Raw genomic sequence first — 16,307 nt, 5'->3', positions numbered from 1 at the left:
TTAAGGTTTTTCAAGAATTTTCTAGAAACTGCCGATAAACTTAATGAGACCCTCAAGAAACCTAGTGAGACCTAGACGTTGTGATAAAGGACCAACTAGAAATTAAGCATGCACTGACTGAAATAAAGAATATTATACAGACTCCCAACAGCAGACCAGAGGATCGCAAGAATCAAGTCAAAGATTTGAAATACAAAGAAGCAAAAAACACCCAACCGGAAAATCAAAATGAAAAAAGAATCCAAAAATACGAAGATAGTGTAAGGAGCCTCTGGGACAACTTCAAGCGTACCAACATCAGAATTATAGGGGTGCCAGAAGAAGAGAGAGAGCAAGATATTGAAAACCTATTTGAAGAAATAATGACAGAAAACTTCCCCTACCTGGTGAAAGAAATAGACTTACAAGTCCAGGAAGTTCAGAGAACCCCAAACAAAAGGAATCCAAAGAGGACCACACCAAGACACATCATAATTAAAATGTCAAGGGCAAAAGACAAAGAGAATCTTAAAAGCAGCAAGAGAAAGACAGTCAGTTACTTACAAGGGAGTACCCATATAACTGTCAGCTGATTTCTCAACAGAAACTATGCAGGCCAGAAGGGAGTGGCAAGAAATATTCAAAGTGATGAATACCAAGAACCTACAACCAAGATTACTTTATCCAGCAAAGCTATCATTCAGAATTGAAGGTCAGATAAAGAGCTTCACAAATAAGGAAAAGCTGAAGGGGTTCATCACCACCAAACCAGTATTATATGAAATGCTGAAAGGTATCTTTTAAGAAGAGGAAGAAGAAGAAAAAGGTAACGATACAAATTATGAACAACAAATACACATTTATCAACAAGCAAATCTAAAAATCAAGTGAATAAATAATCTGATGAACAGAATAAACTGGTGATTATAATAGAATCAGGGGCATTGAAAGGGAATGGACTGACTATTCTTGGGGCGGGGGGAAAGGGTGTGGGAGATGCGGGAAGAGATTGGACAAAAATCATGGACCTATGGATGAGGACGGGGGGCGGGGGGTTGAGGGCGGAGGGTGGGAAGGAAACCAGGTGGAGGGGAGCTATGGGGGGAAAAAAGAGGAACAACTGTAATAATCTGAACAATAAAGATTTAATTTAATTAAAAAAAATTTAACTCAGTAATGGAAGAATTGAACAAACTGTATGACAAAACAAATAGCTAAATGGCAGAAGCAAATCATTTTTTTATAATTCTTTTAAAAATATATATTTATTGATTTCAAAGAGGAAGGGAGAGAAAGAGAGAGAGAGAGAAACATCAATGATGAGAATCATTGATTGGCTGCCTCCTGCATGCCCCCTACTGGGGATTGAGCCCGCAACCCAGGCTTGTGCCCTTGACCGGAATCGAACCTGGGACCCTTCAGTCCCCAGGCTGATACTCTATCCACTGAGCCAAACCAGCCAGGGCAGAAGCAAATCATTTTTTAGCAGTATTTACTTTATATGTAAACTAGAGGCCTGGTGCACTGGCCTGCAGGGATCAGGCCGAAACCTGCTCTCCAACATCCCCCAAGGGGTCCTGGATTGCAAGAGGGCACAGGCCAGGCCTAGGGACCCCCACCGGTGCACAATCGGGGCTGGGGAGGGACTGCAGGAGGGCTCCAGGGCGTGTCCGGCCCATCTCGCCCAGTCCCGATCAGCCAGACCCCAGCTAACCTACCGGTCAGAGTGTCTGCCCCCTGGTGGTCAGTGTGCATCATAGCAACTGGTCGAAGGGTCTGACACTTGGTATATTAGGCTTTTATTATATAGAATGGGTTAAACTCTCCTGTTAAAATGCAGAGATTGACAGATCGGAGGGAAAAATAAACCTGATCAATCTATATGTTGTCAACAAGAGACTCACTTCAGATACAAAGACACAAAGAGGTTGAAAGTGGAAGGACAGAATAAGATATTCCATGCAAATAGTAACCAAAAGAGGGCTGGTGTCACTATACTATTGTCGATTCCTCCTATTTTGTGCTCATTAGCACAAAATTTTAATTATTATTTTAAGTATTTCCCTTTAAATCATATAGGTAAAAAAGAGGTTAAAGAAAGTTAATACTTGGCTTTTATATTTACTGATGTTGTTACCTTGAACAATGTTTCTTCTTATTGCTTTGAGTTACTGTCTAGTGTTTTTCCTTTCAGCCTGAACTATTTAGCATTTTTTTGTAGGGCAGGTCTACTGGTAATGAACCCCTTCGGTTTTTATCTAGGAATATCTTCATTTCTCCTTCATTGTTCAAAGAGAGTTTGTAGATATAGAATTGTTTGTGTTAAGCACATAAATATGTCATTTCACTATCTTCTGGCTTCTGATGAGAATTTGGCTCTTAATCTTAGGAGGATCCCTTATGTGATAAATTGCTTCTCTACTGCTGCTTTTAAAATTCTGTCTTCAACAATTCAACTGTTTTGGTGTGAATTTCTTTGAATTTATCTTGTTTTGAGTTCATTAAACTTTTTGGATATGCAGATTCATGTCCTTCAACAGATTTGGGAAGTTTTTCACCATTATTCTCTCAAATTCTTTTCCTTCACTTTTCTTCTTCTAGGACATCTATGATGCATATGTTGGTACATTGATAGTGCCCCAAGGTTCCATAGACTCTGGACCTCAGAGTAGATAATTTCAACTGTCTTAATCTTCATTTCTCTGATTCTTTTTTCTGCCTACTCAAATCTGCTGTTTAATCCTTCTAGTAAATGCTCATAATAGTGTACTTTTCAGCTCCAGAATTTGTTTGGCTCCTACCTATAATTTCTTGTTTTTTAAATATTTTTATTTTGCTCATATGCTATTTCCTTGATTTACTTTAGTTCTCTGTCCATGACCTCCTTTAGCTCATTGAGCATATTAAAACAGCTGATTCAATGTCTTTGTCCAATAATTCCAATATCTGGGCTGCCTCAGATATAGTTTCTTCCAAATTATCTTTTTCCCTGTGACTGTATGTGTGTTTTTTTTAACTCTTTGTTGACAAATGAACATTCTGGGTATTATATTATGTTAACTCTGGAAATCTGATTCTCCCACTTCTCCGGGATTGGCAATTTTGGCTTGTTGAGGGTCTGTGACTTTCCCAAACTAATTTTACAAAGTATGCCTTCCTTGATGTGTGTTCCCTGATGTCTTTTTTTTCTTAAATTAAATCTTTATTATTGAAAGTATTACGTATGTCTTCCTATTCCCCCTTGACCCCTTTGAGCCCACTGCCACCACCCACCCCAGGCTTTCACTACCCTATTGTCTGTGTCCATGGGTTATGCATATATGCATGTAAATTATTTGTTTAATCTCTTCCCACACCCATCCCTTCCCTCTGAAATATATTATTCTGTGGCATGCTTCATTGTCTCTGTTTCTATTTTGTTTGTCACTTTATTTTGTTCTTTAGATTTCACAATAAGTGAGATCATGTGATACTTGTCTTTCTCTGACTTATTTCACTTATAATCCTCTCCAGGTCTCTCCATGCTGTCTCAAAGAATAAGAGATCCTTTTTTATTGCTGCATAGTATTCCATTGTGTATATGTTCTACAGCTTTTTTATCCATTCATGTACTGATGGACACTTGGACTGTTTCCAGATCTTAGCTATTATAAATAATGCTGCTATGAATATAGGGATACATATATTCTTTCTGATTGATGTTTCAGGTTTCTTAGGATATATTCCTAGAAGTGAAATCACTGGGTTAAATGGCTGTTCCACATTTAATTTTCTGAGAAAACTCCATACTGTTTTCCATAATGTCTGCACCAGTTTGCATTCCCACCAGCAGTGTACTAGGGCTCCCTTTTCTCCACATCCTCCCCAGCACTTGTCATTTGTTGATTTGTTGATGGTAGCCATCCTGACAGGTGTGAGCTGATGCCTCCTTGTTATTTTAATTTGCATCTCTCTCATTATCAGTGACTTGGAGCATTTTTCATATGTCTCTTGGACATCTGTATGTCCTCTTTGGAGAAGTGTCTATGTCCTTTGCCCATTTTTTAAATTAGATTGTTTTGTCTTCATTTTGTTAAGTTTTATGAGTTCCTTATATATTTTGGGTATTAATCATTTATCAGATGTATCATTGCCAAATATGTTCTCATGAAGTGGGCTCCCTTTTCATTTTGTTGGTTTCTTTTGCTGTGCAGAAGCTTTTTATTTTGATGTAGTCCCATTTGTTTATTTTCTCCCGAGTTTCCTTTGCCTTAAGAGATGTATCTATAAACATATTGTTATGAGAAATGACTGAGATTTTGTTGCCTGTGGTTTCTTCTAGGATTTTTTATGGTTTCCTGACTTACTTTTATGTCTTTTATCCATTTTGAGTTTATTCTTGTTATGGTGTAAGTTGGTGGTCTAGTTTCATTTTTTTGCATGTGTCTGTACAATTTTCCCAACATCATTTATTAAAGAGACTGTATACTCTTGCCTCCTTTGTCAAATATTATTGAGCATAATGGCTTGGGTCAATTTCTGGGGTTTCTGTTCTGTTCCATTGATCTATATGCCTGTTTTTGTGCCAATACCAGGCTGTTTTGATTATGGTGGCTTTGTAGTATAACTTCATATCTGTTATTGTGATACCTTCAACTTTGTTCTTCTTTCTCAAGATTGCTGTGGCTATTTGGGGTCTTTTTTGGTTCTATATACATTTTTGGAGTATTTCTCCTAGATCTGTGAAATGTGCTATAGGTATTTTAATAGGTATCGCATTAAATCTTTAGATTGCTTTGGGTAGTATGGATATTTTAATGATGTTAATTCTGCCAATCCATGAACACGATATATTCTTCCATTTGTTTATATCTTCCTCTATCTCTTTTTTCCAATGCCCTGTAGTTTTCTGATATGTCTTCTACCTCCTTGGTTAAGTTTGTATCTTATTTTTTTTTTGTTGCAATGGTAAATGAGATTGTTTGCTTAGTTTCTCTTTCTGAGAATTCATTATTGGTGTATAAAAATGCCATTGATTTCTGGGTGTTAATTTTGTATCCTGCTACATTGCTGAATTCATTTATTAAATCTTGTAGTTTTTTGGTGTAATTTATAGGGTTTTCTATGTACAATATCCTGTTATCTGAGAAAAATGACAGTTTTGTTAATTTTTTTTGTCTGGAAGATCTATCCAGTGAAGTCAGTGGGGTGTTAAAGTCTCCTACTATGACTGTATTGTTCTCCCTCTGTCCCTTAAGTCCTCTAGAAGTATATATATATATATATATGCTCCTATGTTGGGTGCACATATGTTTAAAAGGGTTATATCCTCTTGTTGGATCCCTTTAATATTATGTCGTGACCTTTGTTGTCTCTTGTGATGGCCTTCATTTTAAAATCTATTTTGTTAGATATGAGTATTGCTACTCCAGCTTTGTTTTTTATTTCCATTTTCCTGTAAACTTTTTTTCCATGATGTAGAGAGCGCCTGGAAGAGCACCTGAGCGAGGGTCGTTGGCTGAGTCCAGCGGCATCGGCAAAGCCATCTCCTGGAAAACATACCTTCCCAAAAGGCAAGAATGTTGTCAGTCCTAACCTATAGCTCAGGTGCCGGGGGGTGGGTGTCATTATCTAAGTTCAGCCAGGCACCAGGGGCAGATGCAATTATCAGAGTCCAGTTAGGCCTGATGATTACAAAAAGCCACAAGGATGAAGAATTGCAGGCCGGAGATTCTGACAATCTTCGTCGACGCCGCCTTGGCCTCTGCTGCTCCCAATGGTTGTCACCATGAATCAGGACCTGCGCCGGGAGCGGGCCTCCGCCAGCTTCAGCCCCGAGCTGCTCACACACATCTTGGACGGCAGCCCGGAGGACACCTGCCGACGCCGAGAGATCGAGAACCTGATTCTGAACGACCCAGACTTCAAGCATGAGGACTTGAACTTCCTCACTTGCAGCCAGCGGTACGAGGTGGCTGTTAGGAAGAGTGCCACCTTGGTGAAGAAGATGAGGGAGTTTGGCATCTCAGACCCTGATGAAATCATGTGGTTTAAAAACTTTGTGCATCCAGGGCCTTCGCCTCTGGATCTCCACTTGGGCATGTTCCTGCCCACCTTGCTTCACCAGGCGACTGCGGAGCAGCAGGAGCGCTTCTTCATGCCCGCCTGGAACCTGGAGGTCATTGCACTTACGCCCAGGCAGAGATGGGCCATGGGACTCATCTGTGAGGCTTGGAAACCACAGCCACATATGACCCTGAAACTCAGGAGTTTATTCTCAATAGTCCTACTGTGACCTCCATCAAGTGGTGGCCTGGCGGACTTGGAAAGACTTCAAATCATGTGATAGTACTAGCCCAGCTCTACACCCAGGGGAAATGCTATGGATTACATGCCTTCATTGTACCTATTCGTGAAATTGGAACCCACAAGCCTTTGCCAGGGATCACTGTTGGCGACACTGACCCCAAATTCGGCTATGATGAGATGGATAATGGCTACCTGAAGATGGACCATTATCGTATCCCCAGAGAAAACATGCTGGTGAAGTACGCCCAGGTGAAGCCTGGTGGCACCCACGTGAAAGCCGTGAGTAACAAGCTGACCTACGGGACCATGGTGTCCATCAGGTCCTTCCACGTGGGAGAAGCTGCTTGGAGCCTGGCGAAGGCCTGCACCATTGCCGTCCGATACAGCGCCGTGAGGCACCAGTCGGAAATCAAGCCGGGTGAACCAGAACCACAGATTTTGGATTTTCAAACCCAGCAATATAAACTCTTCCCACTGCTGGCCACTGCCTATGCCTTCCATTTTGTAGGCGCCTACATGAAGGAGACCTATCGTCGCATTAATGAAGACATTGGCCAAGGGGACCTGAGTGAGCTGCCCGACCTTCATGCCCTCACCGCCGGGCTGAAGGCTTTCACCTCCTGGACAACTAACACTGCCATCGAAGCCTGTCGGATGGCCTGTGGCGGGCAAGGCTACTCTCACTGCAGCGGCCTCCCAAACATCTACGTCACCTTCACCCCGACCTGCACCTTCGAGGGAGAAAACACCGTCATGATGCTGCAGACCGCCCGGTTTCTGATGAAAAGTTACAACCAGGTGCACTTGGGAAAGCTGGTGTGTGGCATGGTGTCCTACTTGAATGACCTGCCCAGTCAGCGCATCCAGCCGCAGCAGGTGGCCGTGTGGCCCACCGTGGTGGACATCGACAGCCCCCACAGCCTCACCAAAGCCTATCAGCTCCGGGCGGCCAGATTAGTAGAAATCGCTGCCAAAAACCTTCAAACTGAAGTGAGTCACAGAAAAAGCAAGGAGGTCGCGTGGAACCTGACTTCCATGGACCTCGTGTGAGCTAGTGAGGCACACTGCCACTATGTGACAGTTAAGGTCTTTTCAGAGCAGCTCCTCAAAATTCAAGATAAGTCCATCCAGGCCGTCTTGAGGAATTTGTGCCTCTTGTATTCTCTGTACGGGACCAGTCAGAAGGCAGGGGATTTTCTTCAGGAGAACATCCTGACAGACTCTCAGATCACCCAGGTGCACCAGCGCATCAAGGAGCTACTGACCGTGATCCGCCCGGACGCTGTTACGCTCATCGATGCGTTTGATTTCCAGGATGTGTCGCTGGGCTCCGTGCTGGGCCGCTACAATGGCAACGTGTATGAGAACCTGTTCAAGTGGGCCAAGACCTCCCCGCTCAACAAAGCCGAGGTCCATGAATCTTTCTACAAGCACCTGAAGCCACTGCAGTCCAAGCTCTGAAGGTCACGACCTCAGTCCTCCACGCCCCTGCACCCGCCACACAGACCTGCACGGAATCTTGATCCAATGCAGAGAGCTTTGGAGCACATGATAAACGGACCCTTTCCTCTTTATAAATGAAGAAAACAATGACCAGCTTTCAGAGATTAAATGAAAAAACAAATGTTTTAAGTGCAATTAACACTGAAAGAGACCCGCTAAGCATTCAGAAAAATCTTTAAGAAATGCAGTATGATTTATCTTTGTAACGCTGCTGATCCCAGGCCATAACTTTTGATAATTCATAAAGTTTAACTACTAAGTAGTTAATTTTTCATTCTTAATTGCTAATCACTGGATAATAGTGTTTTTAAGCAAACGTATTTTTGAAGTGGGGTAGCACCCTTCTGAGCTTTCCTGCTGAATGCCCTACCCCTCCCACCATGGGCCCTGGCTTAAAAGCAGTTCCGAAGAAAACGGATTGGGAGAAATAAACTAATCAGGAAATTTGATGTGAGTCCAGCTTGACACATTTTCTGTCTGCTTGTCCTTGATTGCTGACGTATTTTCTAATTGTTCATAGTAGCATTTGTCCAACACAAGGATTTCTTCGGCACAGGCCCACTGCGAGGTCATGGTCTGGTGCAATTGGGGCTGAATCTTACATTTGAAGGATCGCTAAATTGTCACTGGAGTAGCACTGCAACTCCCTTTGTCCCCAACATCTTGGGAAGAGGTAGGTAGTGAAGTTATCTCATAGGACCTTTGGCAGTGATGGGACTTCAATCATTGGTGTTTGATCTCCCGCCCTCCTCCCCTAACTTCCTGAAGGAGGTGCTGAAGAAAGGAGTCACCGTTCCTTCCTGGTGGAGTGAGTGTAGGGAGAGCTCTCGGTCACGGTTACTGTGACTTGGTGGCCATATTCACTGGAAAGCCTGGAACAATCCAGATTTCATATGTGCTATCACTTTGGCTAAACCATGAACATGCTTGGAGGTTTCAGCACCCAGCACGACAGAAGTAAAAGCATCACTCAGGCTGCCTCTTACACCCCTGGTAGCACAGAAAAACCCTTCGCGAACCATGTGTTCTGATTTTGGATCAGAAAATATAATCATTGGAACTATGGCTGAAGGATAAATGGAAGTTGCATAGAATCTGTTTCTTACTGTACATCTGGTTTTATTTTCAGTATGTTTCTACGCGTTTTATCTGAACTGCTAAATTGTTCTTTCAACTGAAATCTAATTTACACAATCATTCTATATGTAAAGGGTAAACATGTATCTCTTAAATGAGTTTTATTCTTAAAATCAATGTAAAACAACACATCACTTGATTTTAATTTTTTTTAACCTGCTAACGGTGTCTGTGAAACCAGTTGTTTCTGCCTCAGGAAGCTGGTTGTCCTAGAACTGTCTTGAAGAAGTGCTGTAGTTCATGGAAATTAATTCCTACCTGGGACCTGACATAAAATCTGTCCCAGTAATCGGAGAATTTTAGGCCCAGCAGGAATGCTAGTCTGTCGACACAAGCCTTACTCTCTCCGCCAGGAGGATTAATTGACAATTGTGTTAAGATTGAAGTAAAAAGCACCATGTTCATCTCATTTGAGTATTTCTTGACAGTAGTTCAGATTCTGAGAAATAATATTTAAATTACTGGATATTGACCTGTTAAATACAGAATTGTTTCAAAATCAGTGCTTAAGCACCTTACCCACAGATGAACATCTGTAATCATAATCTGTGTTTGAGATACATGCACCTAATAAAAAACTAAATCTGGAAAAAAAAAGGATGAAGAATTGCAGCTTGATCTTTAAGCATGATTTCGCATAATTTCCTTTGTCTTAAACTTTAGTAAAACTTCCTGGTATCATGCTGTACATAATAAATGTGCTGAAGTAGTTCTGGGTCACTGTCTCTCCATCTGAGAACAGTGTCCCACCTGGTCCCAGCTTTACCCACTGTCTCTGCGCCTGTCTCTTTCTTTTCCTCAATCCCCAGTCGCCCCTATTCAGGATTCATTTGCTCTCTAGCCGTGCTGGTCATGGCTGGAGAACCCCATACATCCCTTCACTCTCATCCATGCCTTTTGATTGGAGCATTTAATACATTTAACTTAAGGTTATTATTGAGGTACTTATTTATTGCCATTTTAATTCTGTATGCCTATCTCTCTCTCTCTCTCTCTCTCTCTCTCTCTCTCTCTATATATATATATATATATATGTGTATATATGTGTGTGTGTGTGTGTGTGTCTTCTCATTATTGCAGTCTCTTTAGCATTTCTTGTAGTGTTGACTTGGTGGTGACAAACGCCTTTAGCCTTTTTTGTCTGGGAAGCTCTTAATTTCACCATCTATTTTGAATGATAGCCTTGCTGGATATAGTAATCTTGGTTTCAGATCCTTGCTTTCCATCACCTTGAGCACTTCATGACATTCCCTTCTGGCCTGTAGTTTCTTATGAGAAATCAGGTGTCAGCCTTATGGGAGCTCCTTTGTAGGTAACAGTTTACTTTTCTCTTACTACCTTTCAGATTCTCTTTGTCTTTATTTTTAGTCATTTTAATTATGATGTGTCTGGGTGTGGGCCTATTTGTGTCCCTCTTGCTTGGGACTCTCTGTGCCTCCTGAAATTGTGTGACTTTTTCCTTTACCAGGTTAGGTAGATTTTTCTGCCATTATTTCTTCAAACACGTTCTCTATCCCTTGATCACTTTCTTCCCCTTTTGGCATACCTACTATGTGAATATTGTTACATTTCATGTTGTCCCACAGTTCCCTTAAGCTGCCCTCCTGTTTTTTCATTGTTTTTTTTTTTTCTTTTTGATTCTCTGAAAGAGTGCTTTTTTTCTACCCTGTCTCCTAATACACTAATCTGATTCTCAGATTCCCCTAATCTGCTGTGTATTCCTTCCAGGGTGTTCTTTATTAGTGCTATGCCATTCTTCCGTGTTTGTTTGTTTTTCATAGTTACTATATCTTTTCTCATGCTGTTGAGCATCTTTACCATCATTATTCTGAACTCTATATCTCTATATTAGATAAATTTCATATCTACATTTCATTTATCTTTTTCTCATTTACAGGTTTTGTTTTGTTTTGTTTTGTTTTGTTGTTTTTTGCCTCTGCATTTTGGCTGCCTATTTGGGTTTGTGTCTGTGTGTTAGGTGGATCTGTTACAACTCCCAGGCTCTAGTGTGGGACAATATCAGACACTGTTTCTGACTGGCCCTGAGCACCCTGTTTGGAGTTGTCAGCAATCCACAGTTTGTGGCTCCCTCTTCTGGGGCTGGCTGCCTTTTGAAAGGACCAAGATATGCACCAGAGTCTGCTTTTCCTAGCCCCAGGCCCAGAAGGAGATCAGGCAAAGACTCAAAGCCTCCACAGAGCCACCTCTGCCTGCTGTCTGATTGTCATCAGCTTTGATTGGCCTTAGGCTATGTACCACAGGACAGGGCACGAGGTCTTCCAACACGTGTGGCGACTGCCTTTCTCCCAGGCCCAAACCGTCTGGATTGCAAAGGTTCACTGGAGAAAGATGTCCTCTGCAGCGTGAGGAAACTCAGCACAGGAAACTGGGGTGCTGCCCTCCGAGCTCCAACCCCATAGCCCCCAACCCTGGCTTCTGGGTGACGGGTACACAAATGTGTTCACTTTGAAAACCTATCAAGGTGCATGTTTATGTACTCGTGTCTACATCTGCTGTAAGTCAATTAAAAAATTATTACAAGAAAAAAATTCATGTTGACACCCAGTTTAAAACCCCTCAGGGGCCCTCTTGTGGCCTGGGATCAAACTCAGACCCCTCTCTGGAAATTCTCTCCTTGCCATGGCTCTGGCCACAGAAGTTCACATGACTCCCTAAATTAGGTACAGTAGCTCTTGTTTCCCTCCATCCTCATCTCCCTCCCCCTCCATGGATAACTCCTTCTTATTCTGCAGGTTTCAATTTAAACATCATCTTGCAGACGCGTTTCCTGACCATGAAGCCCCTTTGCCGACACCTTAGGTGCCCTCTGTGTGTTCGCACAGCCACAAGGTCCCCACCCACGACCTCCAGCTCAGCAAGGGCACTCACTACACTCGCTTGCAGTGTCCAATGAGAACCTGCCACAAGGGACCACATCTTCAAACTCCAAATCTGCTGTCCTTTCCATCATGGTTAGTGCTGCTGGGCAGCTCGCCTGCCAGACCCTGCCCGGGCAGCCTGCAAGGCTGGGCACCTAGCAGAGGCCTGGGCGCCATCCTGACTCGAGAAAACTGTTGCCGCCGGACCCAGCTCGGCCACCAGCCTCGAGGGTCAGCAAAGCTCTCCTGGGGGCTCTGCTGCTTCTGCCAGGCGAAGGCATGGACTTTGAGCTCGGACGCTCTGCCTTCCTGAGTGTAAGAGCTGGATGACCAACCACAGTTCTAAAGAAGAGACGTTTATTGTGTGAGCAGACCTTCCTGTCCTGACAGCAGCAGGAGGTTCATTCACAGTTCACCTCGGGCCCAGGGCATGTGCCACTCAAGGGCAGCACCGGGACCTACATTGCATTTAGTGGAACAGAATTACAGTAAAATAGAATAGTTTTTATAAAAAGGGTGTGTTTTTTAAGTACATAGTTTTTTAAAAAATTATAACATTTTTCTGTTTTTCCATGTTTACATTGTTATACCAATAACTGGTTGGAAAACATGGTACTTGATCATCTTTTTCTCAAATTGTTGACTTTAAGTTAATGTATTCTCATACTTTCATTTTGAAGAGAAATTATGCCTATTTCTCTGGAAATCTAAATCATAAGTAAGGCATTGCATAGATTACAGATGGGATGAAGGCCTTCGCTCAGACCCTAACTTGTATCCTATGCAATTAAAGCTTCCACACCCGGCCCGGGTGTTGCTAAGTAACGGGGAGACTCAGGAGATGGCTTCTTGCTGGTGTCATCACCACGGAGGGTCCACTCTGTGCTCGGCTCTGGAGAGCATGCAGCGCGGCTGATCCTGTGGTGGTTTTCACAGTCGGCACAGTCCCAGGGGAGGGCCCGAGTGCGGACTCAGGCCACCAGTGTCCCTTCTGTGGTAGAGCAGAGACCAAAGACCAAATGACAAAAGAGAACCTCGTGTCCTGCGGACGCTTTGGAAGATCAATGATGACACGAGTGAGCAAGTCTCATGGGTGTGAGCTCGACCACATGATGACCAGAGTCCTGACTGAGCCCTTCTCTTCCTGCATGAAGCAGGGAAAACACGCATTCAAATTCAAAATGTTATCCAACCAAACTAGACACATGGCAGCTATATTTAAGTTGATTAACTCTAATTATCCCCCACATTTCCCCATCAAATCAAGTATTTAAAAAAACTAATCATAAAATCACACAGCAATGGTCTATGTATTTAAATAACTTTGCACACAATGCACCCCCCACTGTGTTACCAAGGAAAAGTGGTAACCTTAGGTGCCTTGACCAAAACATTTCCATTTCCACAAAATCCGATATCATAGTAATATTTTACTCAGAAAAATGCACTAGATACTGTCCCCTGTAACTCTTGAGTTGAATTCTTTCTTTTCATCATTAATGGCAATTTTAGAAAAGGACTGCTTTCAAGTCTGGGGAGGGGAGGGAAGAGGAGGGGAGGGGAGGGGAGGGGAGGGGAGGGGAGGGGAGGGGAGGGGAGGGGAGGGGATGGAATCGGTGTACCCCCGTGGCTATGAGGTGGTGTCCATAAAGCAGACTCCCAGCCCCAGGCCACGGGGTTCGTCCTCCCCAGCACAGGCCAGTCTCGGGGGGAAACTGCTGCCACCCCCAGTGTGCAGCCTCATCCAGGGGCTTAGCCTGCAACCAGACTACAGTGTCCACTCAGGCAAAGCGGCCCTGATGTGAGGAATTATGGGCAGCAGAGCACATTAAGCTCCATTCTTGGAAACCACTTCTTAGTATATGTGAAAGCTTTGTTCTCCCAAGAGCTGAGTGCACACGTGTCTGTTTCCCTGTGAAATGCCATTTTGACAGATCCAACACTGTCAATCTTATGGAATAGGAACATGCCACCATTCAGTGTGAGCACTGAATACAAGCTCAACACAAAACAGAGGCCTGCCCGTAGCAGGCTGTGTGCCTGGGCTCTGAGCTCGGTCCAGTGCCACTGTCCATGGAACAGAAGAGTCACATGATTTCATATCCTTCTGGCACTCGTTCAGAAAGGACATTTCCATCACGGCATCATGAGAGGGAAACTCCGTCACGTTCAGGTGGTTAGAAACAGGGCACTGTTTCCAGAGCTCCCCTGCTCCCATCAATCACCCCTGTGCTTGGAGCCCTCCCACGCCTCCCAGTCAAAAGGCACTCCGCTGTCACACAGCAGCGTCAGCAGGCAGCTGACCACGACCAGCTGTCAGTGCGACATCCTTTCCTAGAGTCAGAGGCTCTTTTTGAAAGACGCTTATACCACGAGTCAAGAATTACTGGCAGAAGGAAAGCGCAGTTGCGTCTTGCATATTTAAATTCAAATATTAATAAGACCTCGTGCAGGGTGTGGCAGTAAGGGGCACTGAGGCCACACAGAAACAGATTTCACACTGTGCCCCTCACATGCTACACACGAGACCTGGTAGAAAGGCCCGGAGAAAGGTGGTCTGGCTCAGGGCCCATGGGAACCAGCAGCAAAAAGCACATCCCAGTGACTTTAGTATTTCTGCTCAATCTCCCAGAAAATGAACTGGGGAAATGAAGTTCTGCCCAGGGCCATAGACAGAAGAGGCAGCAGCGGAAGCCTTGAGCAGCTTAAAGGAATCTAAGATGAAGCTGAAGAAGCGTTTCTTGCTCTCTCCGTACGCGAGACCTTGAGGAGCTGGGCGGGGCCTGGTGCTGCAGTGACTCCCAGGACACTTCTAGGCTTGGCCTGTTCCCCCCCGCCCCCGCCATGCTTACTGGGATTATAGAGCAAACTCCAAAGCTCCGTCAGAGCTTGAGAGACTCCTAAGCTACCTTTTGCACGTGAATATGGAAATGACAAATTACTTGATATTTGTCATAAGACTTAGGTTTTTAAAAAAAGGTTACAAATTAATACTACCTGGCTTAGCTATCCATGTGCACCCCTCCTCTTATTTTTAACAAGCAGGCAAATATGAGCCCGTGGCTGTGCTACTGCTGCTGTCGCCTGTGGCTGGGAAGCTGAGGGCGACCTGGAATCGTCCACCACAGACCACCAGCGCACCATCAGCCTCTGCATGGGAGCCTGCCAGCTCCGCCAGGCTGCCCCAGGCCTCCCAGCACCTCCCAGCACAGGCCTCCCAGCTCAGGCTGCCCCAGGCCTCCCAGCACAGGCCTCCCAGCACAGGCCTCCCAGCTCAGGCTGCCCCAGGCCTCCCAGCTCAGGCTGCCCCAGGCCTCCCAGCTCAGGCTGCCCCAGGCCTCCTAGCACAGGCCTCCCAGCACAGGCCTCCCAGCACAGGCCTCCCAGCTCAGGCTGCCCCAGGCCTCCCAGCACAGGCCTCCCAGCTCAGGCTGCCCCAGGCCTCCCAGCACAGGCCTCCCAGCACAGGTCACTCAATGACTAAAGGGTTCATGTGGCTTCAAGATGCCACCATGTGAAGTCAGGGCGGGGAGAGCCAAAGGCTGCCCCAGCGCGGAGCTAGCAGGAGTAGGCACAGTGTCTAAAGAACATGAAGTCACAGTCCAAACCTCTCCTGGTCTCAGATGTCAGAGTCTTTAGTAGAGAAAATGGAAGCCAACTTCCCTGTGTCTGAGGGAAAAGTCCTCAGAGGCCATGAGGGAGATGACAAAGTGTCTCCCGGGGCAGCCCAGGCCCCTGGGGCTCACTATGGCTGTTTCCAGTCAATGTTTAGAAAATGGGGAAAAAGCAAATACTTGCACAAATACAAAAACTGTTTACAAAATAATTACCTAAAGTATTCAGTGAAGCTGGGTGGGAACAGAAGGTTTTCATTTCAAATTAGTCACAATGGTTCTGATGGTTTACAAGAGAACAGCCCATTCCCTCTTCTCACTTCCCCGCCACGCCCGAGCCTTCTACGCCTCATGTTTTCCTCTCGCCCTAACCCACCCCATCCTGTAGCAATTAACTGGTCCCGAGCCCACCCTGACGACACACTTGCTGGCTGGGTCTCATTCCACGCTGCAAGGATGCTGGGAGACAGCAGGGCAGGGCTCAGGCGCAAACCTCGAGGTGCAGGGCGTGGGCACGACCCAGGCTGCAGGGCGGGCTTGGGTGCCATCAGCGAGGCAGGCGAGGAGGCAGAGGGGCCTGGCTGCCGGTGCCCAGGATGGGGCGCACAGGGCTTGCTACCCCCACCCTGGGCACCGGCAGCCAGGCCGCTCCGCCTCGCCCCGCTTCAGTTATGAATCCAACCAGGCTGCTAATGGGAGGATAAAACCATTTCTACACAGTCTTTCTCAGAATGCACGGGATGATCACTTACCTATTCAGTTAGAGAGCGACATTATCCTATACCTAACCGGGATGAGATACTATTTGATATCTACAGAATATTATCTTTCATACACTCTGACATCCCAGCCCAACAAAATATGTGATCTTAGCTGTTTTTCATCGATTAATATATATGAATTTTAG

At 44.8% G+C, this 16,307-nt stretch overlaps 1 protein-coding gene and 1 pseudogene across 2 annotated transcripts in view; both read left to right on the top strand.

Annotated features, from left to right (window-relative positions):
* HS6ST1 (heparan sulfate 6-O-sulfotransferase 1) overlaps positions 1–16,307 on the top strand; it is a 91,365-nt gene that overhangs the window by 42,039 nt on the left and 33,019 nt on the right. The window contains exon 3 of one of the 2 annotated variants that reach the window (XR_002826273.1): positions 5,440–9,504. The exons of the other annotated variant lie outside the window; for it this stretch is intronic. The gene's annotated coding sequence lies outside the window, so the exon portion shown is untranslated. Of the gene's footprint in view, positions 1–5,439; positions 9,505–16,307 lie in introns of those variants that run through there. 2 annotated transcript variants of the gene reach the window in all.
* Positions 5,699–9,505, top strand: LOC111822987 (annotated as a pseudogene).

This window comes from Myotis lucifugus, unplaced genomic scaffold (genome assembly GCF_000147115.1).
Source record: "Myotis lucifugus unplaced genomic scaffold, Myoluc2.0 scaffold_433, whole genome shotgun sequence".
Classification (NCBI taxonomy): Eukaryota; Metazoa; Chordata; class Mammalia; order Chiroptera; family Vespertilionidae; genus Myotis; species Myotis lucifugus.
Note: the sequence above shows the minus strand (reverse complement) of the source record. Positions and strands in the feature narration are given on the sequence as shown.